The 13138-nt window shown below is 46.4% G+C and overlaps 1 long non-coding RNA gene across 14 annotated transcripts in view; it reads right to left on the minus strand.

Annotated features, from left to right (window-relative positions):
- The window catches only part of LOC149126006 (uncharacterized), a 453707-nt gene that overhangs the window by 419634 nt on the left and 20935 nt on the right, over nt 1-13138 (minus strand). For all 14 annotated transcript variants that reach the window (XR_016235147.1, XR_016235156.1, XR_016235145.1 and 11 more), the window contains exon 2: nt 1230-1352. This is a non-coding gene — a long non-coding RNA (uncharacterized LOC149126006). The remainder of the gene's footprint in view (nt 1-1229; nt 1353-13138) is intronic.

The following is a 13138-nucleotide window of genomic DNA, read 5'->3' on the forward strand; positions in this document are numbered from 1 at the left end:
ACAAATATTAGGTGACATTTTGGGAAAGGAAGGTGGCAGATACAGAACTGGCAAATCTTGTGGGATGTCAAGACCAAACAGAAACTGGGGTTGGGGTCTACCCTGCTGGGTTTCTGTGCATTTGTAAATGGTGGGCAAAGGTGCAGCGCCTTATTTGGACACTGGAGGAAGAAAAGATAGCATTCCATTTAAGAACTCAAGGCTGAGTATCAAAGGCCCTTACTTCGTTATTTGCTTGGAAGCAGTATTTGCTGGGCTGCTCTGGATGCAGTTCATCTTACAGGGCGCTAACACGATTAGATGACCGTGAGAAATCCTGAGGCCGCTTGCCCTGTAACCTCACCCCGCCAAATGCACTAATTCAATATCCTGAGCCGCTCTCTTTGACCTTTGTCTTTCTGTGAAAGCTGGAGTTCTCACAACGTCCAACGAGGCCCCGGGTACTAGGGAAAACCTTTGAAACTGGTCAGTATGCATGTGTCCCAGGAAAGCGCTCAAGGCACTCAACTTCGCTGCCCCTTGATTTCAAAAATAGCAGAGCCTGGACTTCGCCTAAGCTCTTCGAGTGAGTGACCAATACATGGCACTTTCCGCTCAGTTTTGAGCCCGGCGTATCGCAGACACGCAGGATTTTTTTCCTCTTTTCAACAAACACGTGACAAACGATGAAATTTCCAGCATGAAGTTTGCCGTTGGGCTGCCCATCGTTCTTGATGATTTATTATCAGGCCCTGCTATGCTTCAAGTCATAAATAAAAACGCAACTTTCATCTGCATTTCAAGCTCTGAGATGAAAGCGTAGAAATTAAACATTTTCATTTCATTCTGGCTATCATTCACTGCCTGTGTGCTCTGAAAACAGCAAGACACACTTCCTGCTGGCTTTCTTCAGAGGGATTTCTTGGAAAAGCCAAAAGCAAAGTCTGCCGTGTTATTAGCACATCCGCAACACATGTAATTCTCAGCTCTGCTACCTGTTCAGCATGGAAATGCATCTCCCATTCAGCTTCGAAAAATAGGACAAAATTTCCTGTGACAGCTACAATCAAACAGGTCAAATCAAAAAAACCACCAGTCACCCCCAACACATCAAGAAAACAACCTCTTTATCTCTACTAGAATCTGCAAGATTCAGCTGTTGAAAAATCATTCTCGAAGAACGTGACCATGAAAACACCTACAAGAGTGCTTCAAAAATTCGAAATGTTTTTGCACCACGATAAACTTACCATACGGGTCAGGCATTGCAGGGCCGCAGGTTAAACCGTCTCTTGGGACGCACACATCTCACATGGGATGTCTGGAGTGGAGCCCTGGCTTTCCACTTCCCCTCCTGGTTCTTCCTAATGTGCCTAGAAGACAGCAGATGACGTTGCCAGTGCTTGGGAGACCCAAATGCAATTCCAACACTGGCTGCTGCTGGTGTTCAGGGACTGCACCCAAAGATGAAGACTGATCTCTCTCTCTTCATCTCTCCCTCTCCCTGTCACTCTGCCTTCAAATAAATACATCTTTTACCAAAAAAAATTATTTGTTAATTCCAATTTCTATAAACATTTTGCACTATTTAGTAGTTCTCGTTTCTCCCAGTGTAAAGGGAAAATGGATCAAAGCAAAAATGCTTAGAATTTTTTTAATATTTTAATAAAAGACAATGTATTAATTTGTAAGACAGTACCTCCAGTCTGGTCTGGAAACTGTTGGTTGCCTGTGTTTGTGTACGGTATGTTGAGTGAGAGTGTGTGTGTATAGGGGTGAGGGTGCATATCAGGTTTTCCTCTTTGGAATTTAACTTTAGGGAAAAAAAATGCTCAGATCCTGCTGTGTAGCTAAATGAATCAACCTGTCTAAACGTTTTTTATTTTTGTTACAAGAACTCTATCTACATTCCAGCATCTTGAAACTATTGTAGAAACACAGAGTACAAAAATTAAATTAATCCCCAGTGGACTCTAAAGGTTGCTGTTAATAACGCTCCTGTGAACCTGAGGCGTCAAGAGCCGCACGTCTGTCAAATAAAAGAGACGGATGGGGCGGAGGCAGAGCGGGGACAGGCCCGAGACGCAGGGTGCACGTTCAGCTTCAACATGTACAAACTGCAAACGGAAACTGGACTCGTTCACCAGATAAATTACTTCCTGCTCTCCCATAATTTTTCACAATCTGTGCGGCAAAGACTTCAGTGCGGCATCGGCCCACGTATTGCACCATGTGTGGCGATCGACTGTGGTCCCTGGTGGATGGAGCAACTCTCCAACAACCAAACACCAGATCCTGCACAGCGCCAAGATGCCTTCCGCGTCCCGAGTGCACAGGGAGTCAGAGACGGACTGCTCCGCACGCTGCCTTTATTTAACAAGGTGGTCACACAGGGCGCGAGCGTTGATGGAGTCTCTGCAAATTTCCAAAGTTCTGGCTCCATTTATGCCAAAACACGTTCTGAAGTGCTGCTCCAGGAGAACACCTCGCACACGCGATTGCTCCCGGGGCTCTGAGCACAGACACACCCACGCACACATCCTCTCCTCCTCTCCGCCCCTCCTCCCTCTCCCAGGAAAGCTGTCGCACCTTTCGTTGTTGTTAGGTTTGTTCCAAGTAGTGACAAGGAGAGTAAAAAGCCATTTGCTGCTGGCCAAACAGTCCATGTCCAAACATGGGAGAGCAGCATGAACTCACACTGAAGCATAACCATTAAGAACCAACCAACCACCAAAAACAGCTGCACTGTGAACCCTGTGTCACACCCTGGGGCTCAGATGGAAAACAGCACCCACAGCACCCATGAGGAGACCTCTGGAAGATAATGTTGCGCAGACACAGCACAAGCCCGCAAGAACAAGGCAGACAGAGGTCTGAAATATGACGAGTAAGAGCACAGAGGGGCCTGGAGTAGGCCAGTTGGCTCATGGTCACAAGAAGCTCTTGGGCACCAGGGTCACTTAACAGTACTCAACAGCAGAGCTGGCAGAGAGGCCAGAGTGGTCCCTGGACTCCTTGTGTTTGTTAATGTCGAGGAGATCCACAGTCAGTGTTAACTGACTTCTTCAGGATTAAGTAGGAGATGCCAGACAGCACCCCGAGAGCCTCAGGCCCCTGACAACAGCAGCGCCCAGCTGTGAGTGTGCCCAAGGCTGCTCTGCCCAATGGCTTCCTAAGAACAGTGCCCTGGCCCTGGGAACACACACCTTACAATCAGTGCCGGGTTTTACACAAAACAATCACTCAACTACGCTCAAAAGGAAGGCGGTTCCTGGACAAGGTGCTCACTCGTTTTCCTCAAGAAGAAAAGAACGGGGCTGGTGTCCTGATGCAGTTGGTTAGGCTGCCACTTGGGCCACCGGCATTGCACATAGGAGCGCCAATTCAAGTCCCAGGTGCTCAGCTTCCAACCCATCTCCCTGCTGCCTGGGGAAGGCAGCAGACGATGGCTTAAGCACTTGGGTCCCTGCCACCCAGACTCCTAGGTTTTGGCCTAGCCCAGATCTGGCTGTGGCAGCCATTAGGGGAGTAAGCCAGTAAATGGAAGATTGTGCCCTCTTGCGCTGTCTCAGTTGCTTTGCCTTTCAAATAATTATTATTTTTTTTTTGGAGCAACATAAACATTTGAACAGCAGAGCATTTTTGTCCGACAATCAAACAGGTGGAAAACTGCACACACTGATCTTTCACACATACTGCACACTGATCTTTCTCAAATCTACCTTCCTACTTTCCTCACCCCAGTTCGACTAGGAAGACCCTGGAGAACTTTGAAATGTGAGAAAGTGAGAGGGAAATGCTACTCACTCAGGTGTCCAGCTCAAGGTGCCCTTGTCAGGAAGATTTTAAGAAAAACTGAAAGCAAGCAATGCCCTTTTACCATTAACCCCGCTGACAGGAACAAAAGCGCGTGCCAGGCCCCCGAGGAAACCCGCCGCACCCTCACTGTTCAGCCGTTGCACAGGAGAGCCTTGAACAACCAGGGGACCCCCTCCCCATGCTGCACATCAAGCAAGCACGTGCAGGCCCTGTGGACGGACTGTCACTTCCACGGCAGACGCTGTCACGGGCTGCAGGACGTCATCCGAATGCCTGACAGCCGGCCTAGGGGGACCAGCAGAGGTCAGAGTCCTCGCCTAGAGTTCAGATCTTTTCCTGCAGGAGTAGCAGCCTCCACTCAGCTGTCAGCGATCTGAATTCATTTGCCACAGGTCAAGATCTTTTTTTCTTTTTTTCCCCAATAAGTGGTTTCTTATTTCTAGGGCTAAAAAGGGTCCGGTTTTCTAAGACGTTTCTTCTTCCAGCAACCTTTCTCTTTTCCACAAAAGTTATAGATGACTTGAATATCCAGATCAATGGCGTTCTTGAAGACCGTCAAGTGCACGAGGCAGGAGGTCAGAGCCCGCCTGGACCTCTTTCCCCAGTATCCTGCAGAGTAGAGGGACTTGGGGCGGTAGGGGGCGGGGCTTGTCTGCATCACAGTGTCAGCCACACAAAGACACTTTATCAAATACCGAAAGACCTCAGTGAAACAAGCATCATGACAAGAAATTCTACTTTTTCAACATCCAAGTTAATTTCAGTTTATTTCCTCAACACGACTAGGAAATTGGGCAACAAATCCCAATTTTAAGAAAGTGTTCTATGCCAACAAGAAATAGACAGGAAGCATGAACAGGCTTCACCTCATTTATTTATTCCTCCTCAGGAAGACACGTCCACGTTCCGTGAGCTGGGTTGGAGAACAGACCTGAGTCTGACAATGTTCACAATACCCTGGTGTAGGTAACTTATCAAAGGCCTGGCGTGGTGATTCAAGATCAGCGAGGGATTGCTATGACCAAGGTCAGCGCCACCACAGCAAATACTATCACCAGCCTCATCAACAACATCTTGCAATAGAATTTTCTCAAATAATTTCTTTTAAGTCTAATATCCCCCCCCAAAATTGGAACACTTCGGTTTTCTGCTTTTTGTTATTTTGTATCGTTTGCTTTCAGGGTTGTTTTCTTTTTCATCTGTATAAAAATATTTTCAAGATTTATTGATTGGGAAGGTGGAGTTACAGAGAGAGACGGTGAGACAGAGAGAGCTCTTCCACTCACTGGTTCACTCCCTCAAGGGCTGGCAGCAGCAGGGCTGCAGTGGGGGTACTTTTTGCTGGTTTTCCTCGTGGGCCTTAAGTAGACAGCAAGGGGTTACTGGGCCATCTGTGTGTGGCCCTCCTTCACGTATCTCACAATGGCTTTTAAATCCCATTTCTAGGCTGAGTTGGCTTTCAGAAACGATGGCTTTCTCAGCTAACACTAGAAGTCCTGAGAGGAAAACCAACGTCCAAAAGCGAGCACTGGTGGCACTGACCCCCTCTAGGGTAGGACTGCCCAATGTCCAAGTAAGACTGCAGGGTGCCGTGTCACAGGGCCTCACTGCTGTGTTAATGTAACCATGCTGTGTAAGATTTGCTATATACTTACATGAAAAACCATTCACTCTCAGAAACTGAAAGTCAACTGACTGCTCCGAATTTATCTGGCAACTCTAATTTTGGGTTTCAGAAAATCGGAGACAGCAACACATAACTGAGTCCTCCTGGTTTCCCTCTGATAAGGCACAAAGGGACTGTCTTCCATGATACCCGCCAGCCCAGTTGTGTCAAACACAGCATAATGTACAAGTATCCAGGGCACAAAAGAGAACTAGAAAGTCAAAGTTAAACCTTCTCCACTTCCAAAATGTTTTCCTACGTAACTAATAATGTGCCTCTTGCAACAGTTCAAAACTAACAATGAATAAAAGAACTTATTACTCTCATATTCACACCTATAGGATTTTGTTTTCAGATTCAAAATCTTTTCGAATTTAATTTGAGGAATTGTTCAAATCACTTATTAAATGTGAAATAAACATACAAATACATATGGGGGGGCACCTCAATGCTGTACACATTAAAAAAAAAAATCAGTCAAAAGCTAACCTAACCTCATCAACTCCCAAGTCAGATCAAATCGTTAGCTTTAGGACTTGTACCCCTAAAGTAACCTTGTGGAAATAATGGGCAGTAATAAATTTTCTTGACAAACATCATGCCAGAACAGCTAAAGCCTCAAGTTCACTACTAATCTATACAAGGAAAAATTCCAAATGGAACCTCATACTAATCGCAGGGAGAGAAAGCGATTTTATTTAGGGAGGGAAACCCTAAATAAAAACCTTCTGGAATGGAAGGTCCCAACTTGCACCCACAGGGCCAACGCTGAAAGACTGAATGTCGACACCATCCCTTCTCCAAGCAGACAATCCCATACCTCACCTGATTTACTACCGCAAACAAGGCTAAGAAGGGACAAATGGCACAGTCTAGATCTCCCAACGTCAGGATGACAAATGTTATTTTTCTATTTCAAAGGACAAATCATCGATGCAGAGAATAACAAAATCCCCGAGCACTCTGCCATGGCATCTTGAAAGGAAATTAAAGCGAAACAGTAAATCGTCTCTGGAGGTGCCTGCATCACAGCCCTGACCCTGAGAGCCAGAATGAAGCCAGCGGGACAGGCAGTGGGAGAAGTGTCCTCCCAGCCTCTGAGCCTTGATGTGGAGCGCACACCTACTGAGGGAGGTGAATTACAGAGCCGTGGTCGGAGTGGAGAGGCAGAACTTTGCTAGAATGAGGTCATTATGTTCCAAATTGTAACACACTGCTTCCACATCATGTGGCTTCAATCTCTGACAAGCTAACTTTCCTTTGCCTCCATTTCTTAACCTTTAGGAGAGGATAATAATATTCCCTTCATAGAGGAGCTGTTACAGGGGCTAAATGTCTAAGGTGCATGGTGTAGTGCCTAGCACACTTTTTCTGCTAAAAACCGTTGGCTGCTTCGGGAAGTCTTGGACATAAGAACACCACACAGGGGCCAGCACTGTAGAACAGTGGATTAAGCCACTGCTTGTAATGCTGGCATCCCAAATGAGCACCAGTTCAAGTTCTGGCTGTGCAATTCTGATCTAGCTCCCAGCTAATGGCCTGGGAAAGATGGCCCAAGTGCTTGGGCCTTTATATCCAAGCAGCCGACTCTAGATGAAGTTTCTGGCTCCTGGCTTTAGCCTGGCTCAGCTCTGGCTGTTTTATCTACGTGGGGAGTCAACGAGCAGATGGACCTTCTCTCTCTCTCTCTCTCTCTCTCTCTCTCTCTCTAAGGCTGCCTTCAAATTAAATAAATCAATATTAAAAACAAATACAAACAATGGAATCTGGATTGCAGTTATTAACAATAAAAATATCCACTGCAGAAGTTAAACACATGGTTTAGCACTTCACAGAGTATTTTACAGGTATTACTTCATTTAATCACCTGACCTCCCTAGAGACACAGAGTCCTGATCCCACCATATCAAGTAACATGGTCTTCCCAAGGTCTTGTGCCCAACACATATCAACCACGGGCAGCGGCAGCAGCTGGGTAGCTTTAAACTTTGATTCATCTTTGGATGCACTTTGAATGGTAGCTGACCAAAGTTCCACACTCTTGCCTGACCTACTCTTTACTCCTTACCGGTGCTGTAGGATACGGGCAGGTGAAAGAAAAGGAAAAGGAAGATGGGCTCAGAGATGCCAACTTTCAGCATCCACTTTGGCAGAGTCGCAAGACCAGAACTGTTGGGGCACTTATCTGAATTACCTCAAGTAACAGAAATAGTTCCATCTTCCTCGCTGTCACTCATTTTTCCACTCAGCATAATTGCAAGATTTCCTCCTCTGAATACCGTTTTTTAAAGTAATTTATGCAACTGTGTACAGCTCAACTGAGTTTAAATGAAAATTTTGATAAATGCAAGTAATTGATGTTAATTTACATATTTCCCAATGATTACCATTGGTTTAAGGTACAGTCTGATATTACCTGCGGCATCGTAAATCAGCAGAGGTGACAGTGTCTACAGGAAAATGGTTAAAAGGTCACTTCAGGACAAGGACAAACAGTCCAGGTAGCATTAAGACATTGTTGGCACAGGTTTTGTGCGGTCTAAAGAACTCCATCATGGTAAGCAAGTTAGCAAAAGTTCTGGCCAATTCATTTCTGTTGACATTAGGTTACCAACTGTTAGTGTGTATTCACAGCCAGTATTAATTACTCTGGTCCCATATGTGCCAGGCACTGCAGTTAGCGATTCAGATTAAGCGGGGAGAAAGTAAAGATCTGGCAGTGCTCCATGGGATTGGATCTTGGTTGGAGAGCAGATAGAGTAACTCTGGACAATACAAAGTTGTACCGAGTTAAAAATAACACGGATTGTAGGACACAGGGGGAGCACTATTCAAACAACTAGTGGCATAGGGATGGAAAGTAGTTGGAGAAGAAGGCACATGTGGAAGCCTCATGATAGATGAGGCTGGGGGAGCAGGCACAAGACTAGTCGTGGCCAATAAATCACACTAACGACTTCCCTTTTTAATTTTCAGAGCATGGAGGGGAGGGAGGCTAACCGAGAGCAGAAGAAGGAGTGGGCTGAGGGAGCATTGCCAGCCAGAAACTGTGCAGATAAAGCACAAGGTTATTGCAGTAGAGTACGTGAGAGATGATGACAGCTTGGGGTACAATGGATGTCAAGAAGAGAGCAGGTTATGCACAGAAGGTGAAATTGACAAGACTGGGTGACGGATTGGATATGGACTTACTTTATCAAGCGTCTCTGGCACTAAGAATGGTGTGTGGTGCATAACAGCAGTTATGTATGTGGGGACGCGATGTTGAATGAGTAAGTACAAGGATGAGGGAAATGAGGTGTCAAGAATAACTCCTGAGACCCTCGATGGTCCATCTCAGACGCAGTGATGCCATGCAGAGACGGAACGCTCAGGAAGAGGGTCACGAGCTTAATTTTAATTGTACTGATCTTGAGATGTCTTTAAGCTATCTGATAGAGTGGTCGAGAAAGTGCAGAGAACAGATAACGTGGCACTGAGAAGAGAGTCTCACCTAAAGTTCAAGTTGTGAGTCAGTTACTCACAGGAGGGAACTGAAGCCCTAAGCGTAAAAGTCATTGCCTAGGCAGAGACTGTAGTGGGAGACGAGCAGATCCTAAACCAGGCTTGGAGAAGTTCCACACCCAGAGAAACAGTGCCGAGAAGCACAAGCAGGGAAGGGTGGGGGCCAGCGGCAAAGGTTTTTATCGCAGAGAGCACATTAATCCCTGATGTCAAAGGCCAGGCACCAACCCGCAGCAAGATTTCTATAAGGAGCTCTTTCAGTGGATGGATGGGGCCAACGGTCAGGCTCACTTAGGTAATTGGGTGACTGATAACAGGAAATACAGACAAAGAAAATAGGCAAATAGAAAAGAAAAAGCTTGCTGGCTTCATGGGAAAAGGGCAGGGGGCCAGATGGCCAAGAGAAAGGCCAGAGACTTTAGCTCATGGGGAGAGGCTGACTATGCACCAGAGAACAGATAACAACATGTGAGAGTTTCCCAAGAAAGCCAACTCGGTCATGTCAGTGCTAGAAACATCACCAGCACAGCCGTCTAGGACATACAGTCTATCGAGACATGGAGGTGGACGAATGACCAAGAAGGGACCTTGGAAGCAGCCAAATACGCTGTCCTTGGAAAATGAGGGGCAGATTAGACATTTCATACTAAGGAAAAAACTTTGAAACTTCCTAAAAATTTTTAAGAGTCTCTCTCTCACACACACATACACCCCTCCGTAAGCTTATAGACTATTTCCATTTGCTGACGCTTTCATCTGAGTAGAGAGCAGGAGTTGGGTTGCCACACTGGGCAGCTGAATCAAAAATCTACTGCCTACAGTTCTGCAGGCAAGGAAGTCCAAGATCAAGATGTCAGCAAGACAGGTTGCGTTTTGAGGCATTTTCCTACGACTTGTAGGAAGCTACCACATCTTCACATGATCATAGAACCTCTTCTTTGCACACACATATGGAGAGAAAGCAAGTCCCCTGTTCTCCCGTGCTGTAAGGCCCTCACTCTATCTGATCAGGTTCCTCCCCTGACGACCTCATTCCACTCTCACTACTTCTACACAGACCCTCACCCCATGGTCACAACGGAGCTAGGACTTCTACATGAAGGGATTGCAGGGAGCATAAATATTTACCCCACTACAAATGAGAGTAATTCTTTAAACTGTGCCATGTAGTCCATATATAGATGAAAAACCAAGTGATTCTGCAATTAGGGAATACAGGGTCTTTGAATAAATTTATTTAATCCAGTGACCTTTGCATCACACCACCTGTCCTGCCACTGATTAAAACATGTGTTCAAAAATATACTTGCAATTGCTCAATTAATTGCTGAACATGTGACTGCTCATTATGCCGACAGTGGAAAGGGCACCAGCACCAGGACTCTCAGAAGAGGAGACACAGAAGCCACTGCTTCCCGCCTCTTTATTCTCAAGACTGGAGGTATAGATGAATGTGCTGACCATGGAAAACCAATCCACAGGTAGAGGTTGCACATTTGCACTAGAACTTGAAGAGTCTTTAATTATAGCCAAACGATAGAGAGACCTTTCTGAGTAGTTTGAGAGCTTTGCCTTTGTGGGGGTACAGCTGCCAATATTCCCACCACTGTAGATGCCCCCACAGTACTCGTTACTTTTTTTTATTTATTTTTTTTTGACAGGTAGAGTGGACAGTGAGAGAGAGAGACAGAGAGAAAGGTCTTCCTTTGCCGTTGGTTCACCCTCCAATGGCTGCCGTGGCCGGCGCACCGCGCTGATCCGATGGTAGGAGCCAGGTGCTTCTCCTGGTCTCCCATGGGGTGCAGGGCCCAAGGACCTGGGCCATCCTCCACTGCACTCCCGGGCCACAGCAGAGAGCTGGCCCGGAAGAGGGGCAACTGGGACACAATCCGGCGCCCCGACCAGGACTAGAACCCCATGTGCCAGCGCCGCAAGGCGGAGGATTAGCCTAGTGAGCCGCGGCGCCAGCCAGTACTCGTTACTTTAGCTGCCTCATCTTCCTTCTCCCCTCAGAAGCCACTCCAAGAGCTCGCAAGCCGTGGCTCCCACAGGTCTCGGGAACCAGCCTCAGCCTTCACGCCATAGCCCTCAGAAGCACCCATACAGCAAATCCCAGACTGACAGATTCTGGGTTTATGACTTAAGCACAAAACGATGTTGTCAATTAAACTTCCCAGGACCCTAAACCTATTTCTCTGCCTCTTGGATCTCTAGACCTTAGAAAAGTTGACAATGAAAGGCTATTGCTTCCTCATCTTCCCCTGGTCTGTGACAACTCCCTTTAGTGGACCATTTCCATGAGTAACAATACTGCGTTGACAGTGGTTCAATTCCCCAAGTTTCCCTGATCCCTGAGAGCCATCTGTTCCCATCCAGGCAGGCAGTAAAGGTGACAGAGTCTCTCCCTGTCACATCCCAGACACTCCTCTCCCTTGATGCACTGATGTCATTGCATGCTCTCATGTCTGTGCCCCCCTATGCCAGCCTGCTGATGGTGGCATTGGAGTTTAGCCTTGATGACATCAGAACACATGGCCTCCCAGCCTCCAGCCTCCGCCTCTTGCTACAGTCTGGCTTCACCGAGAACTTGAGGACACCAGGGGGCCCTCCTGCTCCTGTCACCGCCCACTGTGCATCCATCTTCATCAGTGCCTAAGGAGTCATCACTTTGCCCAGCACTGCAGACCCCTTGGGCTAATACCAATGAGGTTCAGTCTCCTAGCAATAGCTAAGATTTTAAATTAGAGTTTTAAATATTTTAATGATAAAAGGGAAGTGAAATATGTTCAAGTCACAGAAATGGAGTGTCAGCATAATAAGGAAATGGATCTAGAATTATTGTCACCTTCGATGAATTAGTTCAAAGGAAAGACACTGTAAACTGCAAGTTCCTTGATCATGAAAAATGTAACTGTTCCATAATGGACCCCCAAACTTACTGCTCTATCTCCTGCCCTTTGAACTAATTGCAAGAAAATCAAGGGCAGCAGGCCTGCGGTTGATTTCCAAGTCATTTTGTGGTAATTTAAAGTAATTGGGATTTTTTTACGACAGTTGCTATAAAGAAGAATATATAGCTTTGCTATTCCTTGTGACAGTTCTTTGAATTACACCTACAGAATAAGAAGTATGAGACACGGCTGTTAATTTATAGCAATACACCCATTCCACCATCATGGGCTGGCATTACAAATGAGCAAAGGAATAGAACAGCCTCCGGATAAAAATCAGAAGAGCCTGTAAGGGTTCTTACCCAGTGCAGCCTCCTTTTGCCCAAGTACACGTCTACACGGTCTCCCATAGAGCCCCTCTGAAGCCAATCTGTGTCTTGAAGCCTAATGGCAACGCATCTGGAATCCTGAGTGCTAAGTGCAATACTCAACACATGCAAGAGTCGTAATTAGTAAAGGACGAGGGGGAAAAATAAGTGCTCTATTAATTATTAGACAAAATCGAAGCCTGGCGACGAATGCTCTCCCTGCCTGTCTCTGAGACGCTTGCTGGGTACAGCTTGTCAGTTGCTGCCTCCTTAGCACAAATTGCATTTGATCTCAGGAAGGGCTCTTAAGAGCCAAAGAGTATAAAGATGTTTTCAGTATCTCCTCTCCCCTTCAGGGTCCCTGCTGTGCAGGCCCCAGCATAATTAGATGCTGGCTTTTAGTGGGATGCTTTGAGTGTTCAATTAGGTTTCTTTCTTCCTAGCAGCCCTGTTACAATACGAATGCACACAAAAGCAATTATCTTGGAGAAACAGGCTTTGAGTTGCATTGACAGTCTTCCTCCGTGTTTGACAACAATCACCCTGAGACACTGCCCCTAATTCAGATGTAGAGGGGAGAAAGCAAGCAGTGACATAAATTTCTGCTTGACTCCAACAGAAATCGCGATGCCTCTCACATTCGACAGTGAGTCACCACAGCCTTGCGGTTCAAAGTGTGCTCTCAGGGACAGCAGCGTCAGCATTATCTGGGAGCTCTTCACAAATGCAGAATCTGGGCCCCACCTCACAAGGACTGAACCAGAATCCGCACCTATACAAGACCCCGGTGGCATGAAAGCGTGACAAGCATTGAGTTAGCATCAAAGGATCTGCAGCGATACCTACTGTTTGGTGGGAAAAACACCTTCTGGAAGAGAGGAGGAAAAAAGGCAAAAACCAGCATGCTTGTT

This window comes from Oryctolagus cuniculus, chromosome 6 (assembly GCF_051225735.1).
Source record: "Oryctolagus cuniculus isolate XC-2025 breed Fujian yellow rabbit chromosome 6, ASM5122573v1, whole genome shotgun sequence".
Classification (NCBI taxonomy): Eukaryota; Metazoa; Chordata; class Mammalia; order Lagomorpha; family Leporidae; genus Oryctolagus; species Oryctolagus cuniculus.